The sequence below is a fragment of the Pipra filicauda genome, unplaced genomic scaffold (assembly GCF_003945595.2).
Source record: "Pipra filicauda isolate LSUMZ 115617 unplaced genomic scaffold, ASM394559v2 scaffold196_size3971931_pilon, whole genome shotgun sequence".
Classification (NCBI taxonomy): Eukaryota; Metazoa; Chordata; class Aves; order Passeriformes; family Pipridae; genus Pipra; species Pipra filicauda.
The window spans coordinates 2,965,665-2,975,967 of record NW_024104305.1 but is presented as its reverse complement, the minus strand read 5'-3'; the positions used below and the strand labels follow the sequence as shown (position 1 = coordinate 2,975,967).

The 10,303-nt window shown below is 51.6% G+C and overlaps 1 long non-coding RNA gene across 2 annotated transcripts; it reads right to left on the bottom strand.

Annotated features, from left to right (window-relative positions):
- Positions 1 to 7,867: 7,867 nt before the first annotated feature.
- Positions 7,868 to 9,865, bottom strand: LOC120323095. 2 transcript variants are annotated; one of them, XR_005563247.1, is made up of 2 exons: positions 9,813 to 9,865; positions 7,868 to 8,123 (listed from the first exon to the last, which is right to left on the bottom strand). It is a non-coding gene; the product is annotated as an uncharacterized LOC120323095 (long non-coding RNA). The 2 variants fall into 2 exon arrangements; XR_005563246.1 differs by lacking the exon at positions 9,813 to 9,865 and adding an exon at positions 9,530 to 9,579.
- Positions 9,866 to 10,303: the final 438 nt, after the last annotated feature.

Sequence of the window (10,303 nt, the reverse complement as noted above, 5' to 3'; positions counted from 1 at the left end):
CAAGTTTGAGGCTGGAGAAAATGTGATGAAGGAAAGCCCAGGGAGCCGGTACAGTGGGGGGGTCCTTCCCTTTGGGAAACCCCTCTGGAATCAGGGCAGTCACTTCCCTGGGGGGGGCACAGGGGCTCCATGGGGAGGGCTGAAGGCATGGCCACGTGGAGCCTCCCTGGGGAAGCTGTGCTCTGGAATTCCTGTTTATGGGAAGCAAAGCCAGTGCAGTATCCCAGGCTGTGACCCAGCCAGCACCTCCTGGCACGGGGCTACCCCACTCAGGGTGCCCCTTTTCCACAGCACAGAGCCAAGAGCTGCTGGAGCTGTGGGTTCCAGACCAGCAAGGCTTGGACAGGTCCAGGGGTGATGGAGGAGTGAAATATGGGATGTGTCAAGAGTTTAATTAAAGAGAGAATGATGCCAAGTCCCTCAGATCATTTAAACATTAACTCAAGGGGGTCTTCTCTTAAAACCCTTCCCACAGATATTCCAAAGGAAAACCAGGAGTGGGCTCATCTATCACCTGGCTAAGCCAAGGTTTGTAATAAACAGGAATGGGAGTTATCAGGGTGAAATATGACTGTGATCTTCTCAGCTCCTCAATCATAAGGAGAAGCCTTTCAAAAACCAATCTCGTGAGGGGCTTCAAAGCAGAAACACTTAAAAATGATAATCAGCTCACCCCAGAGTGAAAATATCTGTGCAGTGAAATGGCAAACCAAGAGATCAAGGGGCAGCAGCTGCTAAACAAGGAAGCAGCAGAGCTGGGGTGGGCCAGCCTTGCTTGTGCCAGCTCAGACCAGAGGGAGCAACGCGCTGGATTTATGGGATAAAATGCATTTTTGGGCATGGGCTTCCCTTCCTCAGTGACTGGTGATGGGCAACGGGTCCTTCAGGTGCTGAAACAAGGAGAGCAGGGAGGAATGTTGTTCATCTGGCCAGGAAGCCAAAGAGTTCAAGCCCTTTCTGTTCTGTTAGAGAGTTTGGAGCTGGGAGGGGGGGTCAGGCTCTGCTCCCAGGGAACAAGGGACAGGAGGAGAGGGAACGGCCTCAGGCTGTGCCAGGGGAGGCTCAGGTTGGATACTGGGAGAACTCCTTCATGGAAAGGGCTGTCCAGCCCTGGCACAACTCAGGAGAGAAACTCCCCAGGGAACTCCAGCCGTTCCCTGGAAAGACTGTCCAACCATCGCTGCCCTCCCTTGGGCTGGTTTGCCATCAGTGCAGGCAGTGAGATCCCTGTCCATGGGGTTTATCACCATTAGCAGGAGATGGCTCCTCAGGGAAGGAGCTGTTTGAATTCCCTGGGTTTACCACTTTATCTCCCTCGCAGGCATTTGCAAAGCACACCCAGTGATTATGTACCTGACCCTGCTCTGTTGTGGTTTCTCACACTGCTGCTGCTCTTTCTGCTGTTTTAACAGGGGCTGGCACAGCCCACAGTGAGTTTTGCAGATCCTGGGAAATGGAGCATTGATCTCTTCTGGGGACACTCTCTGCTTCCCTGCTTTATTACCACTATGATTAAACGCTCCAAGAGGTCTATTTTTCCTATTACCCTGTCAACAGAAACCATAAAATCTATTTTGGATTATACCATTATCTCCTTATTTTACTGTTGTCTGGAGAACAAACACTTCCACGTGGCAGATGTAAATCCCACGTCTCACTGAGGTTTCCCAAACCCTGGTTTCTGTTCCCATCCCCTCCGGGGCTCAGTGCTGGAGCCTCACCCAGGTTTAACTCACCCCCTCAGTGTCCTGGCTGCTCAGGGAGATTCATCCCCAGCACCTGTGCCATGGATCCTTGGAGAAGCTGCTGGAAAGGGAAAATGGGACTGTGCAGGGCTGCTGGGGGGGCCTGTTGGCAGGGAACAACTCAGGGCTGGGCCAGCATCCTTGGGGTTCAGTGCTCAGCCCCAGCAGCACCCAGGGCTCTCCACGAGGGCACAGCTCACTCTGTTAGTGCTTTAATCAGAGGAAAGTTTGGTTTATGTTCTTTTGCTCCCCATTTTGGTGCAGAGAAAGCCTAAGTAAAGTTGCCATCAACTGTGGCTGGAAGGTTCCCTTCCCTGCCTGTGGCAGGGGGTTGGAATGAGCTGGGCTTTAAGGTCCCTCCCACCCCAAGCCATCCTGAGCTGCGATGGCAAAGAGTGGCCTGAACTCCTGGAGTTCTATTTGCCACGTGGCAGAGGTTGGGATGCAGCAGCTGTGCTGTGGCCAGGGCTGCTGGGAGGGGCTGGGACCCTCTGAGCGGTTGCTTCCCCTCCATCCAATCCTCTCCCTCAGAGCTTTCCAACGGGATCTTTCCCGGCACACACCGACCCCCTGCACCCCAGGGACCCCCATCCCCGGGGGGGCTGCAGCCCTGGCAGGGACCCCAGTGCCCCCAGCTCAGCCTGGCAGTGACCCCAGTGCCCCCAGCTCAGCCTGGCAGGGACCCCAGTGCCCCCAGCTCAGCCTGGGAGAGTCCCAGCAACCTCTGAACTGGGCTGATGGAGCTGAGGGATCCCCTCTCCCAGGGGAGCTGATGGATGTGGTGTCTCCCGTTCAGAAACCACTCAGCTTCCAGGGGGTCTTGCCTGGCAGCCTAGAAGGAAGTCAGGTTCTATTTGGAGCAGAGTAATTGTGCATTCTGGATGAAGGGACACACCAGGAGAGCCCAACACAGAAAGGCACTCGTGTGTCTGTGCAGGAGCTGCACTCGGGGTTGGGATCCTTGGGAAACAGGGCTGTTACTCCCTTTGGCATGACTCATCCATATGCAAAAAACCCTCTGTAATGGTAAAAACCTCTTTTGCTCATACATAGATAATGAGCAGAGAGGTTATAAATACCTAATGATATTTAGATCTTTCATATGTTCACGGTTTAGCACTTCTCAGGTCTTGAATTTTCTCCTTCCAGGCCTCTCTCAGCCCGTTTTCCTTGGAGAACAGGGACTGCAATTGGAAAGAAGGGATGTGTTTAATTAATAAGTTGTCAGCTAAAAAGTTGTCAGCTCAGGCTTGCTCAGAAAGTTGTTTAATTTGGGTATCCAAACTGAAGAGCTGGAAAGAGAGCTCTGATGACTTAACAGCTGAGTCACTCAAGAATGTTTTATGGAGTAGAATTAAGTTATGGTCCAGCAGGAGAAGGATGGCAGGAAAAGTTGCCAAACCCTTGGCTGTGTGAATTCAGAACTGTAATTCACAGATCAGCTCCCTGCAACAGGAGATGTACCTCAGGACTTCTCCAAGACAGAAAAATGTAGGAATGGCATCTTAAATCTGGCCACAGATTATTCTTAGGTGATCTTCGAGATCCCCTCCAGCCCAACCCATTCCATGATTCCACGATTCCTGGGATCTGAGTGGCAGTGATTGGTTCACACAGGGATAATTTGTTCTGGAAAACACTGAGTGCAAAGAGGTTCCCAGGCTCTCCAAGGCCACCACTGCCCCATGGCCCCGAGTGCCACATCCACAGGGCTTTTTAGAGCCCTGCAGGGATGGGGACTCCAGCCCTGCCCTGTCCCCAGGGAGGTCCCAGCCCTTGGGTCTGGCCCTGCTGCAGAACTGCCCAGAATCACCCAGCAAACCCTTCCAACATCTCTCTTTTCACCCCCTGTTTCAGCTCAATCCGTTTCCCACCTGTTTGGATGGAATGTGCACGTGCCAGGCCCCTGGCACAGCTACCCCTGGGGTTAGGATAGGGCACCCCAGCTGTTTTGGGTGCAGGAGGAGAACAGGGCACAGGAAAAGCCCTGGGATAGTGTGAGACCTGCCTGGGGAGGGGGTGTCAGGGCTGCAGAGTTAATCCTTTCAGCACTGCAGAGCTTTTGTGGCTCTCTCAGCTCCTCTGCCAGCTGAGCTGAAGCCCTTCCAGTGACTCTCTGGTGCTGGCCATGGTGCTGAGGGTCTCACTGCTGCTTGGAGGGGCTCAGGAGACTGAGCTCCAGGTGGGAAGTTGTGCTGGAGCCGAGACTTGCAGCATGACTTTATCTGTAACTCAGCTCAGCTCTGAGGTCACAGATCACTTTATAACTGCACTGAATGTGGTTTTTGTGGTGATTTGTGCCGTCCTGACCACGACTGAAGCTCTGCTGCCAACTGAGTCAGCTCTGCCCTTGCCGGGGAGTTGGGAGGTTGGATGGGAGCTGAGGCTGAGTCATGGGCATGAGGGGCCTTCTGAGGGGCAAGATGGGAGCAAAAAACTGCCAGAGCTGTGGTGACATCCCCCAGCTCTTGTGCCCTGGCCAGGAGCAGGTGCCCAGCCCTGCCCTGCCCCTGTGAGGCACCTTTAGGGTGGTTTGCTATGAGTCTGAGCAAAGCCATGGTGGGAGGAAAGTCTGGGCCAGGGGAAGGTGCTGCCCACAGTGTTGATGTGCTTGTGCCAGGAAACACAAAACTGAACAGCTCAGCTGTGGGAGGGGGCACGTTTGGGGGGTTTATCTAAAAATAAAATGGTACAGACACGGTTCAGTGGTGGATGTGCAGTGCTGGGTGAAGGATTGCACTCGGTCTTGGGGGGCTTTTCCAACCTTAGTGATCCTATGAAATGTTTTTTTCTTAGTGTGTTCAAGTATCACAGAATCCCAGGATGGTTTGGGTGGGAAGAGACATTAAAGCTCACCCAGTGCCACCCCCTGCCATGGGCAGGGACACCTTCCACCAGCCCAGGGTGCTCCGAGCCCCGTCCAACCTGGCCTTGGGCACTTCCAACTTCCACAACTCCTCAGGGCAGCCTGTGCCAGGAGGTTGTCCTGGTGCCCTTCCCACCCCATGGGCTCCTTGGCAGCAGGATCTGCTGCTGGTTTAGTTTCACCAGCTCCTTAGGAGCTAAATGTTCATGTAGATGCATCCCTAGAAACCCTGAGGAAACTTGGCTGGATTTTCTCCTGTTGCCTGGCTCAGAACTGGGCATCTGAAGGGTGTATTCCTAAAACCTTGAGCATTTCCAACCTCTGGGACCAGATAAATGTGTCTCTCAATATAACTATCCCAGCCTACACTGACAAATTGCCTAATCTTCACATAAACATCTCCCAAAAACTGGGAAATCTCGTTATTTTGTAGCACGTGGAATCATTCCAATCAGAAATGGCTTGTCTAGAATATTTGCTGAAATTTCCAGGTATAAGTGGAAAACATAATTAGCAGGCTCGTGTCAAAAACCAAAACACTGTTTAGGCTGGAGGAGATTCAATCTGCTGAAGCACATTCCAATCTCCAGCTGATGGGAAATGCTCCTGCATTGCAGAGGGAGCTGGATTTGCATTCAGCCCCGGGGGCTGACAGCTCCCTGTCTGCAATTCTCTGGACTGAGGTCCTTTTGTGCAGCCCCATCAGTGTTCCAGCCCTGAGTGCCTCTCTGGAAGCACATCCAACATCTCTGGAGGACTCTGATTATTTCACACAAGTGTTTTTTCCTGCTTGGATGGAGCTCGTTGTCCTGGTCACCTTGATTGAGTCTGAAGTGAATGCAGTCAGTGTAAATGGGGAGTGGGGAGAGGGGGATTGATTGGAGGCTTAATTTCTAGGCAAATAGAAATTATATATGCCCTGGGAATGGGAAGAGGAGTCCTTTGGACAGTTTACAAGCTTTAAATAGAAAAAGAAGGACCACCCCCTTCATCTCTATGGGAAATATTAAGCTTTTTATCCCATGTCCTTCATCATTTTTTATTTGTAAGAGTCCAGAACACATTTGGACTGTAATTACTTGAGCCCTGAAGGGTTTAACCCTTTTCTGTTAGGCCAGGCTGCTCCTGAGATATCAATGTATACGGACAAGCATTTAGTTCTAATACTAAAATGGGAATTAAGGAGTGTTTTTCCTATTTCTGCAGCAGTATTTGGTCCCTTCATCTCAGAATGCCCTTACAAGAACAGAGTCTTTGGGTTTGGATAAAGCTCCTCTGTTAATCAAGCTTGATCCTCCCCTGGGAGGGTGGGGAGGCCCTGGCACAGGGTGCCCAGAGAAGCTGTGGCTGCCCCTGGATCCCTGGAAGTGTCCAAGGCCAGGTTGGAGCAACCTGGGCTGGTGGAAGGTGTCCCTGCCCATGGCAGGGGGTGGCACTGGATGGGCTTTAAGGCCCCTTCCCACCCAAATCATCCTGGGGTTTGAGGGATGGATCTTGGGCTGTGGCAGCAGCAGGACCTTGGGAGCCCCAGATGCTCCACTCTGCTAAAAACAGTGTGAACCAGACCCACAGCAACAGAGCCAGCCCAGTGCTCCCCAGCCCGTGCTCAGGGATGTTTTCCACTCCCATTCCCCTCTCCTGCCCCCACCCCAGCTCTGTATTTTCCAAAGCCATCAGAGCCTGGCACTGCCTTTATTCTGCTCTGAGCACAACGAGCTGGGGACAGACCCAGGGAGCGTGGGGGGCTCTGAGCAGCCTGGCAAGGGTGTGCAGAGGGACTGGGCTCAAACACTGGGAATTTGGGGTAATCTGCTGTCATTTACTCCCAGCAGAGCCAGTCTGCCATGGACAAAGTGAAGGCAATGGGCCTGTCGTGATGGGCTGGAACTAATAGACCCCAGAAAGGAAATGGGATTTTTTTGCTGCCAAAGAGCTGTTACCCTTTAGATTAAGAGCAGCCAGTTGCAGCTAATGAACTATGTCCCACATAATGTGCAAGATGAACTCTTACTACTTCTATACTGAGAGCTTTGCTTAATCTTCTAATTATTAAATGGATAAAATTATTCCTAATAGCCTGTAATTTCGTGGCAAAAGCAGATAATTACCTTTCTTGCACAAACCAGCCAAAAATCTTCTTTGGTGTAAATCAGCATGTGCAGTTATTGACTTCAGGTCTGGATGGCAGCTGGTTTATCTTCGTTCTTGCTTAACTCTGAGCCCAAACTCGGGTGGTGAATTGGGCTTCTCCATGGTTAAGCTTGTCTGATCAGCCTCAATCCTGTCTAATTTGTCCTATTCCTGATGGCCTCAACCCTCCTTCTTCCCTTGTTTGTTGTTTTCTAAGCAGCCATCTTCACCTAGACTTAAATTCTTTAAATTACATGTTTATATATATATATATAAAATTAAAGTCTTAAAATGTGTTACTGGCTCTTTCCTCCTAAACCTTGTTGCAGAAGTTGCTCACCACGAAGTTCTGACACTGCCAAATCCTACTGAGATGCCTCCAGGCTCCAAGTGTTGGGGAACCAAAAATGTGCTGCTGAAATATAGAATTAACTGACAGAAGGGAGGGGGTCGGGCTCTGCTCCCAGGGAACAAGGGACAGGACAAGGGGAAATGGTCTGACCCAGCTGGTTTGGCTTTCATTAGGCAACTGCTGACTTTATCCTCATTAACATTTTATGCCTCTTGTAAATAAGAAATGAGTTCCCAATAATAATCGCTTTCTCTGCTTAATTAAGGTATTTTCATTTAACAACTGCTGAGTGTTTTTGTGCTTCCTGGTTTGTTTTTTAACACCTTGTCTTAATGATGATGGAGTTTGAGGGATTGTACTCAGGAGGAAGAACTTCCCTGCACAAATTAGGGAGTCTCTGGAGAGTGAGCCACGAGTGGTGACACATCGGGTGGAACCCAGGGCTCTGCCATTAATGACTTCCAGATGTACCCAAGGAGCTACTCAGGGAATATCTGGAACAGGTAGGAGAGAAAATAAAGGCAGATGATTATAGTAAACATGATTTCTGAGGGCAGCTCCCCTTTCCTCAGCAAACAGCCCAGGAAAGGATGGAGCTGGAACACATGAATAAATCAGAGGGAGAGCCAGGGAAGGAAAACCAGCAGCTTAAACTGAGCAATGAGAGCAGTAAAACACTGTGGGCATTGCCTGGTATCTTTAACAGCCCTTCCCATGTGCTTTTATTCCCACTCCCTTTAAAACATTGTGTCAAAAATAAAACTGCCTTGGAAATAGAACTTTAAGGTGGCATTTTTATGAATCTCGATATAAGCACCGAGAAAGCAAAGGCGAGATTTAAAATAAAACAGATGATGATATTTGCTCTAAAACCTGCAGCCTGGAGTTATTTTCCTGTGGAAAATAACCTGGAAGAGGTGCAGGTGCTTCCCATGGACACTGCTGTGGTGGTGGCACATTTGGGGAACGTCAGCTCCGGTGCCAACATGTGGGGGGGGATGATTCTCTCCCTGCAGGATGCCAGAGGTGCCTGTTGGGACAGGACAAGGGGAAAAGGAGATTTAGACTGGATATAAGGAAGTTTTTTATGATAAGGATGGGGAGGCCCTGGCCCAGGTTGCCCAGAGAAGCTGTGGCTGTCCCTGGATCCCTGGAAGTGTCCAAGGCCAGGTTGGACGGGGCTTGGAGCAACCTGGGCTGGTGGAAGGTGTCCCTGGGTGGAACTGGATGGAATTTAAGGTCCCTTCTCACCCAAACCATTCTGGGATTTGCTGAACTGCTGCTCCATGTGAAGGTTTCACAGAATCATGGAACGGCTCTGGGATTTCTCTCTCTCATGATAGAAAGAACTGTTCCCATCTCCCAGCAATAGTCCTAATGCAAAACTTGCCATTTTGCCTGACAAAGCCTGGTGACTGGGGCCTTGTTTGGGATAACTGGTCCCTCTGGGATATCTGTAATTGCACCACTGTAATGACCAGAATATCCCTGGCCAGCTCTGGGAACACTCTGGTCGCTCTCTGGTGACTCAGCTCTGAGCTGCAAGAACAGCTTGGGGATGGTTTTCTGTATTCAGTTGCCAATTTTTTCTATTTTTAGAAATTTGTTATTAAGAATTACCAAATCCAAGCATTTCCCCCCTTCTCCCCCCAAAAAAACCAGAAATACCTGAATGAGCTGAGGGAGCTGGGGGGGCTCAGCCTGGAGAAAAGGAGGCTCAGGGGGGACCTTCTGGCTCTGCAACCCCCTGACAGGAGGGGGGAGCCGGGGGGGGTCGGGCTCTGCTCCCAGGGAACAAGGGACAGGAGGAGAGGGAACGGCCTCAGGCTGTGCCAGGGGAGGCTCAGGTTGGACATCAGGAGGAATTTCTCCCTGGAAAGGGTGGTCAGGCACTGGCAGGGGCTGCCCAGGGAGGTTTGGAGTGCCCACCCTGGAGGTGTCCCAGGAAGGCCTGGCCGTGGCACTCAGTGCTCTGGGCTGGGGGACAAGGGGGGCATCGGGCACAGGGGGGACTGGATGAGCTTGGAGGTCTTTTCCAACCTAAATAGTTCTGTAATTCCTTCCTATATGGAAGAAGATCATCTGCTAATAATCTTCCCTTGGTCTCTGAGCTCTGCAGCGAGCACTTCATCTTCTCTGTGTTCCCACCCTAAATTTACTCTGTGACTTAAAACTTTACCGATCTATTTTCATTACACTGTTTTCTATATTAAAACAATCCTGCAAACGATGCAGGTGGGTGTGAGGGGACACTGTGTACTGCTGTGACATTCCCATTTTGTTCCAGTGGGCATTTACCCACGTGATGCCCAAGGAACCTGGGCACTGCTGAGTGCAAATGTTTTCAGCCCCCGAGCCAGGAAATGTCGGTGTAAGGAGCCTTGTCCTGCCAGACCCCGCAGGAGAGCAGCCCTTCCCTTTCCTGACTGTCCCCACCTGCTCCAAGGTGTGGGATTTTGCTAAAAATACTGTGAATTCAGCGTTGCTCTGTGCGTCAGGCGGGGCTGAGTGACAGCCCAGGGGCTGGGGGGGCTCAGGAGCCCCTGTGAAGTCACAGAAGGTGCTGCCAGGACCTGCTCGTGGCTGGGCAGGTGGTGCCCAGCAGTGGGGCATCAAAGCACAGCCATCCGTGTGCTCTGAAGACATTTGCAAAGGGAGGAGGAAGGTGGAATATTCCCCCTTTGGGCTGGGGGCTGGGCAGGACGGTTTCCCAACCAACCTGGAGGGTGGTGAAGGGCACAAATAGAGCAATGACAGCCCAGCAGAACCTGCCCAGACGAGCCCAGTTCACTGCAGTGCCTCACGTTAAGGGAACGTTCAGCACTGTCCTTTCCGTGCAAGGTGGTTTCCATGGCAACCGGAGGGATCGCTGGGACCGGGAGTGTCTCTGCTCCAAGGGTGGGAATTCTGCTCTGCCCCTCTCCCCGGTTAAACAGGCAGGTGTTGCAGTCAGTGCAAGGGATGGGGACAATCCTGCATCTCCAGAACTTTCTCCTTTGCTCTGTCTTTGCTCACTGGAGAATTGCTCGAATTTTGGATGTCAAAACCTGCAGCCTCGTGCTGGGCTGAGGGTCAGTCACGGGTTTGGGTTCTCTGTGGCACCTTGGCAGGCTGTGTCCTATGGACACGGGCTGGGAGAGCTGGGGGGGTTCACCTGGAGGAGAGAAGGCTCCAGGGAGACCTGAGAGCCCCTTCCAGGGCCTGAAGGGG